The sequence below is a fragment of the Alexandromys fortis genome, unplaced genomic scaffold (genome assembly GCF_014885135.2).
Source record: "Alexandromys fortis isolate MF-2015 unplaced genomic scaffold, M_Fortis_MF-2015_v1.1 scaffold_34, whole genome shotgun sequence".
Lineage (NCBI taxonomy): Eukaryota > Metazoa > Chordata > Mammalia > Rodentia > Cricetidae > Alexandromys > Alexandromys fortis.
The window spans coordinates 12,754,871-12,767,387 of NW_026067933.1; positions in this window are offsets into that span (position 1 = coordinate 12,754,871).

Consider the following 12,517-nt stretch of genomic DNA (forward strand, 5'->3'; position numbering starts at 1 on the left):
AATAAAGGATATTTTCTTTTGTATTTTTCTTTTTTGGTCATTGATTTCCTACATGTTCTCTGAACGGGACCTGAGTAATTAAAATAATTACAGTAAAAATGGTCTGGCATAAAGCATCCCACCCCATAGTCATGTATAATAAATTGGTGAAACGATAGCATTGTGCTGTGTTTCTTAGGACTCTTATTAAAGTATCTATCATAAAGTTGAAACAAATGGAATATTTCATGACAGTGTTTATTAATAGTCAAACTAGTAAAAACGGATACATTGAGGCTATGCATAACCAGTGGCACACAATCTCTGAGATAAATTTTGAAAATTTGTCATATTCTAATTGTGTTCTCAAACATTTCATGAGTGAATTATTTAAAACTTATTGATATTTTATATCCTAAACTATCTTGAAATTGAATAAGCCATTTTTCTTTGTAAAGGATTCATAATACTTCTTTATTACTGTAAATGGGGTATAAACCAAAGTGATACTTAAAGCAGATTATGTATATAATCATCCTTGATCATATTTTAGAAAGTTCATCTAGCCATGAGGCAAAATTCAACCACATAGCACTTTCAATTAACAAACCTATATATGTAATGAATACTACACAAATGAACCACATATGCCTATTACAACAGTGTCTTGTCATATATGTTTCCTTATTTTTGACACAGTAGTTTCTGACATTAAGTGACTGAAACTTGCCTCTGGCAAAAGGCATTGAGATAGATACTTTGAGTAGTTGGCACATGGCATGTTGCTGGTTATTTATCACAATGACTATCATAGTATTTACATAATTGATTTCTGGTTATGCTCAAATAATTGTTTTTGATTAACATTAGAACCACTTCAAGAATGACAAATTAGTAAAATTAAAATTGTTAATTATTTTAATGTCATAATAAAAGCAATGAATGATCATTATAGATTATTAGAAAATAGATACATATTAAGAGAAGAAAAATTCTAGTTATGCAGATTTGATGAATTACATTGTTTATTCTTATAGCACAAAAAGCAATTTCGTTTAGTTTGTTCACTTTGAAGCCAAGTTTCACTTTGTTACCTAGGTTTAGTATTAAAATATTATAGTGCTCACACTGAACTTGAACTCAAATTAAACCTACTTTTTCAGCCTCCTGAGTGTTGGGATTGCTATACCTGGTACTTTGTTGCATTGGTATGTATACTGTGAAATTCCTTAATTTACATAATTTAGATATGTCCTTATGATTTCTGGAAAAATAAAATCCTTAAGATCCATGATCCCAAAAATTTCAAATATACTGTACATTATCATTAGCCTGAGGTACAAGAGAGCAACAACATATTTCCTCTGGCTGATAAGAACCCTATACCCACTGAAGAGTGTCTTTCACCTCCAACCCCCATTCCTAGACACCACTATTTTTGTCTTTAAGTTTAATATTTTTATTTTCTCATGTGAAGCTAAGATAATGGATTATTTACTTTTCTATGCCTGAAATATTCCTAGTATCCATATTCTATATACAAGCTATATAAGTGAAACTACTTCTTACCTTTTAAAGACTGAATAATTTTCACTTGAGTGTATGTGTTCCATTTTGAGAATTAATCAATCTCAATTTTGTACCAAGATTTGAAATAATCTCTAGACTGTTTTCCATAAAAAATTATACTAATTTGCATTCTTACCAAGATTATATATAAATTTCCTTTTCTTCATGTCCTTCCCAATACCTGCTAAATTCTTTCTGATAACAGAAATTCAAGCAAATGTGAGGTGGTATCATGCTGTGGTATTTCTGGTATAATTATGTTGAGCATTTATTCATATGTTTTTTAATCATTTGTGTGACTGTCATTCTCTGTCAATTTATACTCAGATTATTGTTTTCTTATTGATTTGAGTTATATATGTATTTTTAGATAATTCTTTAATGTATGCATACATTTGAATTAATGAATATATATTTCCTAAAACATTTACTGAAGAAAATCTACTTTCTCTATTGAATATATTTATATGTACACATTATCAAAGATTAATTCAATGTAACACACTGAATACTTCTTGAGCTATATGCATTCATGTTTTGGTCTTTAAGTCTGTTTTATGCTTATATTTTAATGTTTTAAAATATTTTTGTAGTTTTTCTTGTTTTTTTTGCATGTATTTGCATAAAAAAGAGAAAGATTGAGAAAACAAACTTGAATTTATATGAGAAGGGAGGCAGGGAGGATCTGGGAAGAGTTGGGTAAGAAAAAGAATATGATCAAAATATATTGTCTGAAAATTTTGTAATAAAATATTTTTAAATAGGTCATGAATATGAAAGTGTGGGTGCACTGGATTACTCAAAAGAAAGAAAATGGGAAGAAATAATATAATCATATTATTATAATCTCGAAAAATTTCAAGGATGCTTGTATGTAAAAAAGCAACAGTAATAAAAAGAAAAACTGTAATTCATCACATAAATAGACTCAAGGAGAGAGAGCATATGACTGTCTTAATAGAATCCTAACTTCATTTCCTTTGTCTATATACCTAGTGGGGATGTAGTTGATCACATGGTTGATCTATTTTTACTTTTTCAAAAGGATCTCCGTTCTGTTTTCCATAATGACTCTACCAATTTATATTCCATCCATCAAGAGGAACAGGGCTTCATTTTCACCAGTATTAGCTGTCATTTTTTTTTGTTATTTTTTTTTAAAGAAAGCTGATTTAAATGAGTGAAGTATAGTTTCCATGACTTTAATTTCAATTTCATTTAGTTATTAAGGAAGCTAAATTTTTATATGTCTACAGGTTGATTGTCTATATTTTAAAAGAAATATTTGATATATTTTGTTCATGTTTCTGTTGACACTCATAGAAATGACATAAAATGTTATCTATAAACTAAGGTATTTTAACATCTTTTTCCTATTGTATGCCTTTCATTTATTTCTCTTACCTAATTACTCTGCCTAGGACTATTGAACAGTGGCTTTTCTCTTTTTACCTTGAGTAAAATTTTAAAATTGGCTGCTAAATATGACCGTTATTTGTTTGAGAGAGGAGAAAAGAGGGCTTATATCTCCTCTACTATTTTTCTAATATCAACCTGTAAGAGATTATATATACACATGTGGTTTGCCAAATGGTATATAATCTACTGAACGCTTCTTCCTTTAACATATTAAAACTTTTCAATGTTGATAACATGTAATATATTATTTTTACATAACTATACTTAATAATAAATATGAACTACATTTTATCAAAAGATGTATCTGAACATGAAGAACCACAGGAAAATAACTACTGAACTTGCCAAAACAAGGTGTGACATTCCTTCAGGATTCTTGCTTCATGAGAGTTTGCCAGACATTCTACAGGACACAGAAGAAAGTGACTGATGAATTTTGCCAAATAGGTGAGACAGTCCTTTATATTTCCTGCTCCATTGAGCTATCTTCCAGATATTCTAGGTCTATAGACTGAAGATGGATCCCCAAGATTACAGAAGAAATTTGGGTAACTTTTTAGGCAGTCAGATATATCTGCTCTTTCTAGAAATTTGAAGGTTTCTTACAGTACACTTCCCAGTGACTCATGTGATATTATATCCTTCTAGTATAATTATAGTTTTCCTTCATTGTGAGAAAAGATAAATTAGATCTAAAATTCTAGACTCACAAAGACAAAATAGATGATAGAATATTTAATTTTGTAGAATACAAATAGAGTAAATATCACAACTGGAATTCTGCTTGATAGCCATTTTGTTATATGTAATTTTATAATGTTAAAGTTAAAACCTTTGTTTTTAATTAGACAGGAAAGGGGAGATAATGTAGGATGCCACTCTCTATGTTGTAATTGTGTTGGTTAATAAAGAAGCTAATTTGACTGATAACCAGGCAGAATATAGCTAGGTGGGAAAAGCAAAGATAAAGGAAAAAGAAGGCAAAGGCAGAGAGACACTAGCAGTCACAGGAAAAGCAAGATGATCACAAGCCATGAGCCTCATGGTAAAATATAAAATAATAGAAGTAGTTAAGTTGTTAGAACTAGTTAATAATAAGCCTGAGCTAATAGGCCAAACAGTTTGTAATTAATATTAATCCTCAGAATAGTTATTTTAAAAGTGGCTGCAGGTAGGAAGAGAAACCTCCTGGTACACTTTCTCATTGTGAGGTAAATCTGTGCAGACTCAGTGTTTCTCAAGAAGTATGCCTGTCAGTACTCCCCACCCCACCTTCAGCTTACTTTTGTGAATCTAATTGATCTCAGGAGTGCAGAGTTGGCTTAATTTTTACAAATCACAGACCTACTCTGTGTTTAAGTAAGACTTTCCTTATTTAAAGGAGAGATGCACACTTCTCCAGGTAAAACTGTGCTTCTCATCTTTCTGTCCCAGTCCTAGTCTGGCCCTTTTCCATTGAAATGCAGGGAGAATCAAGTCTCTGGAGTTTAACTCTCTGGTATTTCTTCTTTTATCTCGTTCATATTCTTGGTAAAATGAGAATAATTTGCTTTCTTAATCACAAAGCCTGATTTAATGTGTAATAATGCAGAAGTTATACATGTAACTTTTCAGCCTTTCTTTTTATACTTCATTGGGTACTTTAATAGTAGAGTGGAGTGAGCAGCCACTTCCTCTACTACATTACTTAGGGCTTGCGACTCTAAGAATTCATGAGGTATTGAGATAAATAACGTTTTGTATTTTGTGTTCTTTTTATTTCCTAACTTTTGATTTTCTTGAAAGCTTTGAACATAGAAGGTTGTATTGCTTTTCTGTGTGTATGTATTACCTCATTTGTCGATCACATCAGTTTGCATAGTTTCAAAGCTTACTTCTTTTCTATTACTTGTAATCCTATGTGTTAGCCATGATTCTTTTCATAGTCTTAGGTCTACCATTTTTTGAATTTTCTAGATTTGTCTTCAGTCATTTGTTTTCCATTTCTAACTTCAGTAATGTGTTCAAAAAATAAATTTTGTAACATTACCCATTCTGGTTCTTTCTTCTCTTTTTCATGTGCATAAATATATGTGTATGTGTGTAAGGTTTATGTGTACATGTAGTTCATGGAGACAAGAGGAATAGGTGGGTATCCTCCCTTTTGCTTCATACCTTATTTCTTTGAACCTGGAATTATTTTGGAGGGCCAGGGTCTAGGCTCAAAGGCAGCAATCTCCAATGAGTTCTCTCTCTATGCCTCTCTCAGTGCTGGATTACAGGCATTTATTGAATCACTTATTACATGGATGCTGGGGTGAGACCCCCTTCCCCTTTATGTAACAAGCATACTTAACTACCAAGCAATTGCATTAGTTCTGATTTTCTTATCATCACCGGATTCAATGATTTTTCTGAGGGGCCATTTCCAATGTCCATTAATCTGCTTTCACTGATAAAATATCATAATTTCTTTAATACCAAAACTTATGTGAGCGCAAATTTCCTAATGATTTTCAGAAAAATCTCCAATATGTTTTCATTTTTCTAATGTACATGTTTCTTGACCTGCGGTGGCTTAACTTGATAGATTTACCACTTGACCATGATGCAAAAGTGACATTCCTTGAGTAGAAATCATATTTTGAATTTTGTCATTTTCATGGTCAGGAATATGTAGTATGATTCTCTTGTGCAATATAGGGCAGAGATGCAGCAACAGCAGCAAGCTACAATTCGGAGTCATTTCTATTTTGATGAGGTCAAAAAATGATACTCTAATGTATATTATGTTGCTATGATGTCCATGTGATTAGGTAATGTAATACATGTTCAAATTATGATTTCTCCAACACTCAGTGGGTTTATCAGAAGAAAATCTTATTGTAAGCTGAGGAACACTAGCTCTCACTTTGTCTTGCTGGTGGCCGTCATATTAGCTCCTGTGTGCCTGGGTCCTCTTAAAGTCACCTCTAGGCACAGTATAATATATTGTCTTCTTCATGTACATTCTACTTTTACCTTCAAGTTTTATTTATGCTTTTAAAGCCTATAATAAATCTTTTCACTTCCTCACATGCTTTGCCAAAGTCTTATCAGAGCAGAGCAAACAGTCATAAACCACCCTTGAGCCTCCAGGCCAGTGTGCTCTGTACTTTCCTACAGTTCCAAGCATTTGTAGAGATCTGGGGGAGGGAGCATTCCACAGGAGACTAGAGAGGTACTGTCCAGTAAGAGGAACTTCAATATGATTAGTCATGATGAATTTGTGTTGTGAGTATAAAATGCATAGATTTCTAGGTCCCCAGCTGCACATATACTGTAACTTATAACCGATGTGTCTGTTTTCAGAAATTGACAAATCTGATAATGTATATATTAATTGATTTTTCGATATACATAGCTTTCAAAAAATAGTATGACTGAATAGACACCCAGCTTATCCTGGGGATTAATAACTTGCCTTTTTGTTTGTCCTTCCTTTCAATTTTATGTGCATGAGAAATCAGATTACCTTCTCAAGTGAACCCCTTTCTGGTATATTATACCCACAGAATGGCCTTGAAGTTTGACAGCAATCAGGATAAAAGAAACTAGTTAAATCCACCTCTGAGACCTGAAAGAACTGCATTTTGTTATCCAACAGGCAATTATTGTCTCTGATCCTAATATTATATAAGTAAATAATTGTTATTTGACAATATATTTTAATTGATACATTTGGTTACTTTGTGAAAAAAAGAACACATGACTTGGTTTATGACACAAAAGCTGCTGGATATCTGACCTAAGACAAGCTCTCAAATAGGTCTAGTGTCTTTGAGTAGTCAATGACCTTGCTGCGGGAGATAGAGCCTTTTCCCCTCTAAAGCTGGAAGCATAGCATTGTCCACTTGAATGGCAAATTGTGATAAAGTAGTGAGAGCAAAATTGCATAGCATAATCACTGCAATTTTTTATTGAATGGAGCCCCGTGCTCTTATTCTTGACAGAAGAGTTTATTGAATGTGCCTGTACAAAACAAAGAAAGGCAGTAAAAAATATATATCTTTTCTTTCTCTCTCTATTTTCTTTGTCTAAGAATAGAAGCAGCCAAAAAAAAAAAATGTGTCTACTTCAAGAGTGCGTTTGTTAAATGGAAGAACATTTTGAGGAGCAAACAGTCTCCTTAGAAATATCATAAAACTGTGTGGCTCAAGGGCAATCCAGTGACTGATGAGTTGGCTAGCTGACACCCCTGTCCACTTGAACAATGGGAGTTTCTTCTGTCCTTTATTTCTGGGAAATGGAAAAATTTTACCAGATAATAAAATATTTTCATGGAAAGGTAGAAAGGTGATCTTAAAATATGACTGATGTTTAATTTATGCATCCCATAATAAAGGGTCAGTCCGTTTTGAATTAAACTACTATGAATATGTGTGAAAATTAATTACCTGAAATTTAGGTAGAGATTGACAAGAAAATTGGCTTTGAATTACAGTTTCAGCACCGATGCCACTGGGGTAGATGGAATGATTCTTCTTAGATTGCACTAAGATTTTCAAACTTAGTAACCTTTGAAAATAAAGTCTTAGCTTTGTCTCACAGATTTATACTTTAAAGTGGAACAGTGCTATTTATCAGGAAATATTTGGGAAATGACTGGGTCTCTGTTTCTTGTTCCTTCTCTTGGGCTCTTATTTTCTGATGTGCTACTAGTTTTTGTTTTATCTTATTTTATTATAATTTTAAAATAAAACAAAATAAAGAGGGGTAGTGAGTTAAAAAACGGGGTGTAGTTGTGAGTACTGAACTCACAATGAGCAACATTGATCAAAGGCTCTTTAACTGCAAAAGAATAAAGTAAAACCAAATAAATGAATAAAACTGGTCTAAAAGGTGATTCCCTTGTGATTGATCCTATCATTAACATTTTTCAGTTGTTCAAATTTTTTATAACTTGATTTTATAATTGTCAATGGTGAGAATACCACGTTATGTCAATGCAATATAAAATGGATAACTTATGAATAGATTCATTTTTTGTAGAGTCATGCTAGAGGAGCATTATTAAAAAATAGGAAATAGTTGTGTGGTGGTGGCAAACACCTTTAATCCCAGAACTTGGGTATCAGAAGCAGTCATATCTCTGTGGGTCTGAAACCAGTATAAAAAGTGAATTAATTCCAGGACAACAGAGAAAATCTGTCTCGAAAAGCAAAAACAAAAACAAAAAACAAAAGTAAAAATACCTGAAAGGTAGGAAATGAAGCCAGTCTGCATCAAGGTCACATGTTGGGGGATATAGTTTATCTGGTCTATTTCTGTATGACATTTTTCTATTCTTGCTGCCATGTGATCTACTGTTCCACTAAAGCCTTTTCTTCATTGTTATGAAATATTCTTTTTGTACTGTGAAGATGTATCTCTGCCAAGACAGCTTCCGATTGGTTTAATAAAAGGTTACATGGCCAATAGCTAGGCAGGTAAAGTCTAGGTGGGACTTGTAGACAAAGGAAGAGTTTAGGGAAGAAGAAGGTAGGGTAGAGATTCAGATGCAGAAGAAGCAGAAGATGAACACGCTGTAGTGTAAAAAGGTATCACCATGTTGTAGAGTGTAGATAAGAAATATGGATTAATTTAAAAATGTAAGAACTAGTTAGTGGCAAGTCTATGCTATTGGCTGAGCATTTATAATTCATAATAAGTCTCTGTGTAAGTTATTTGGGAGCTGACTGGTGGGACAGAGCTGACTAGTGGGAAAGAGAAAGTTCACCTATACTACATTATTAAATTTCCTTAAAAATAGTATTAAATACATTTTGGCATGGAGTTAGACAAGATTTCCAATAATTGCTAAAATGATCTTAAACATACCAAAATAAGTATGCTACATATCAATATGATATGATGCCCTCAGTGTTGACTATAAAATCAAAATAACGAACTCTAAAAAATATTTAAGATGGTTTGTGCCATATAGTACCAAATAATTAGCTAAGGTCAAACTCTGTAAAATTAATGGGTACCACTTTTATATTACTGCATAATCTATTTTCATCTTATCAAAGAAAATGATAAAACTATATGCACACCAAATTATTTTTTAAAAAATTATTTGTGCTACTAAAGGTGTTTATCAGCTGTAGGAGTTCTTTGGTAGAGTTTTTGGGGTCGCTTATGGACACTATCATATCATCTGCAAATAACGAAAGTTTAACTTCTTCCTTTCCAATTTGAATCCCCTTGATCCCCTTATGTTGTCTTATTGCTATTGCTAAAACTTCAAGCACTATATTGAAGAGGTATGGAGAGAGTGGACAGCCTTGTCTTGTTCCTGATTTTAGTGGAATGGCTTTAAGTTTCTCTCCATTTAATTTGATGTTAGCTGTCGGCTTGCTGTAAATAGCTTTTATTATATTTAGGTATGACCCTGTATTCCTAATCTCTCCAAGATGTAAATGGATGTTGAATTTTGTCAGATGCTTTTTCAGCATCTAATGAAATGAAAATATGTTTTTTTTTCTTTCAGTTTCTTTATATGATGAATTACATTGATAGATTTTTGTATGTTGAACCAGCCCTGCATTCCTGAGATGAAGCCTACTTGATCACAATGAATAAATTTTCTAATGTGTTCTTGGATTCGGTTTGCCAGTATTTTATCAAGGATTTTCCCATTAGGAAACATCAAAAGCTGTGTGTGAAACTGTTTTTTACTTACAACTAAATGCTTATTCAAGTTATAATTTCGTTGTACATATGATATTTGCTCCAAAGACAGTGACTAACTCTAGGTAGACTTTTCTAATTTACTATTATAATATTGTACCATCTTTAATTAATATGAAACATTCAATTATAATTTTTTTATCCTTTTTGATGACTAAATATTGATGTATATGTATTTAATAAAAATATGCTTTTTAAGAGAAACCCAAAAAAATTATCTATGATTTATCAGCCATATATGATAACTTGTATACCTAAATAATATATCTATTACCTAGGGATGCATAAAAATTGGCTTTAGTGAAAAAGAGTTGAGTCAAGTTGTTGCCAAGACTCTAGATTGTTTTCTACAAAAGTTACTGCAAGGATTCATTGCTGAAGACAACACACATACAACTCATTGAATAGGGAGAAGTGAAGTTAGTGCCCATTTAGGGCCTTTACTTTCACATTCTAGTGTCTTTTGTATAAGAAGGTACTCTGCATGCTACCAAAAGTGAAGCATAAATGCCAATCCAGTCACAGGCCCCTTGATCCACAATGGTGTCCAGGCTGTAATATATGATAGTGGCACAAAATTTGTGGGAATAACCACAATTTGATATGACTTAAGGCCCTCTCCACGAGATGGAATATACACAGTACTGCTTGGGTCACCAAGAATCTGAGACTACCTAGCCCAGGGACCTAAAGTAAAATCATATACTACTAAAGAGAAAACTCAGGAGCAAAAATGACTAATGATGTTCTGCTATAATCACAGATCAGTGCCTGGCTAAGCAATCCCAGGGAAAGTTTCCTCCTGCACCAGATGGGAACAAAAACAAAGACCCACAGCCAGATATTATGCAGAGAATAAGAGACCTTGGAGCACTCAGTTCTAAATGGGACATGTTCATAAAATCCCTCCCTTCAGTGCTCAGTGAACCCTGGCAAGAGAAGGAAAAAAGAGTAAGAGTCAGAGCACACAGATGACACCAAGGAAAGAAGGCCCCCTAAACATAATCCAAGCTCATATGCACTTACAGAGACTGAGGCAGCATGCATAGGCTTTACAGAGGTCTGAGCTAGGTCCTTTGAATGTGTATTATGGCTATCATTTTAGCATCTTTATCGGATTCCTGAGTGTGTAAACAAGTGGGTCTCTATTTCGTGTGCCTTTCCTTGGGCTATTTTCCTTTGTTTATTTGTTTTGTTCAATTCTAATGTGTTAGTTTCTGTTTTATTTTATTTTATTATAGTTTTAAAATAAAAGAAAATAAAAAGGAAATGGGTCATGAGCAAAAAATAAAGGGTTATGAGTACTGAAATCGCAGTGAAGAACATTGATCATCCCCCTACAAATTTGGAAAATGTGTTGAGATCCTAATATAAAAAGAATGTCAAGATTTATTTGATGCCTTCTTTCGCTTAACCTGGAGTGTACATTGTTCTGTTTCGTTATCACAGTTATTTTAAGGCATGGGACTACTACTTTCATTTCTGTATAGTGAAACTAAGTCTAAAGATTTTCATAATTTTTTGATGTCTCAGCATGAGAAATTAAGTTTGGTTTCATTATAGGTATGGCTTTCCCCCGTGCCAGAAATTTCAATCATACATCTTCTAAAGAAGAAACCTAATGGTGTAGAAAGAAAATTCAAAAGTGACATGTATAAGTTAGGTAAAAATATGAGCACGTAGAAACAGAAAATCTGTGGCAGTGAATATCTAAAAGCACATTATGTTCTATAAATAACTGTGGAAAATAAATCATGTTTATTTGAGGCACCATAACAATAGAAACCAAATAAATGAAAAAATAGAATAGAGTGCAAAAGTACACCCTGGCTCATGAATTCATCATGTTCATGATAATAGTTCTCCTGGATGGCAAGAAAATGACTTACAGTGTTAAATGCAGCCTTTATGTCCAGACAGCAGGAGCCCTGCAGGCCACAGCAGCAGCAGCAGGGGCCTCCTAGCAACTATATTTTTCCCTGGCTAGAAATGCAACTGAGCTACATAGAAGATAATATACCTTAGTGATAGTAGGAATCCAAACCAAAGAACCGCTCACTATCCAGGCCAAGGCAACTAGTAGTTTGAACCCAGAAAGACTCACCATCCAGCCCAAGGCAACTGGTGGTGTGAACCCAGAAAGATCAAGATGAGTCAGGTAAAAATGGGTGTATCATCATAGGAAGATTTTTTTTCATAGTTTTTATTGCTTATCTATTTAAAACTTTATGTTGTTTATATGCGTTACATGAAAAGTTAGCATATTTCATTTGCATTTTTTTCTTACTAAAATCTTGATTTTCAAAACATATAAGACTAATAGTAAAATATGTATTAATAAAATGTATGAAAAATAATTTTGTATTTAAATTCACATAATTGATACAAGTCTTATTACGACTAATCACACTGTATTATATGAGAACTCTTCTTTTAATGCTATTCCATTATTTTCTGTGTGTTTGTTAAAACATAGAACACTAAAAGAAATACCGCAAAATAATGTAACTTATCTAAATATTGAAGGATGAAGCTATGAGGTGCACATAGATCTGAAAAATCAGAAAGTCTTGACAGATGGACTGGGGGGATGTCTGAGAAATTCTCGGACTTTGGGCAAAGGCATAATCTGCACTGAAACGGAGGTTAGTCTCATACTAAGAGAATGTGTTGTAAAGCACAATAAAATTAGTAAAATTTAAAATATTTTTGGTGAGAGCAATAGAAAACGAAAAGTGGAATCTTATAATTATTTTTTTTATTGAGAATAGGAAAAAAAAGTTTCTGCCTCCTCCCAGCCTCCCATTCTCCCCCCCCACTTTTCTCCCCCTCCCCCCATCGATCTCCCCCTCCCCCC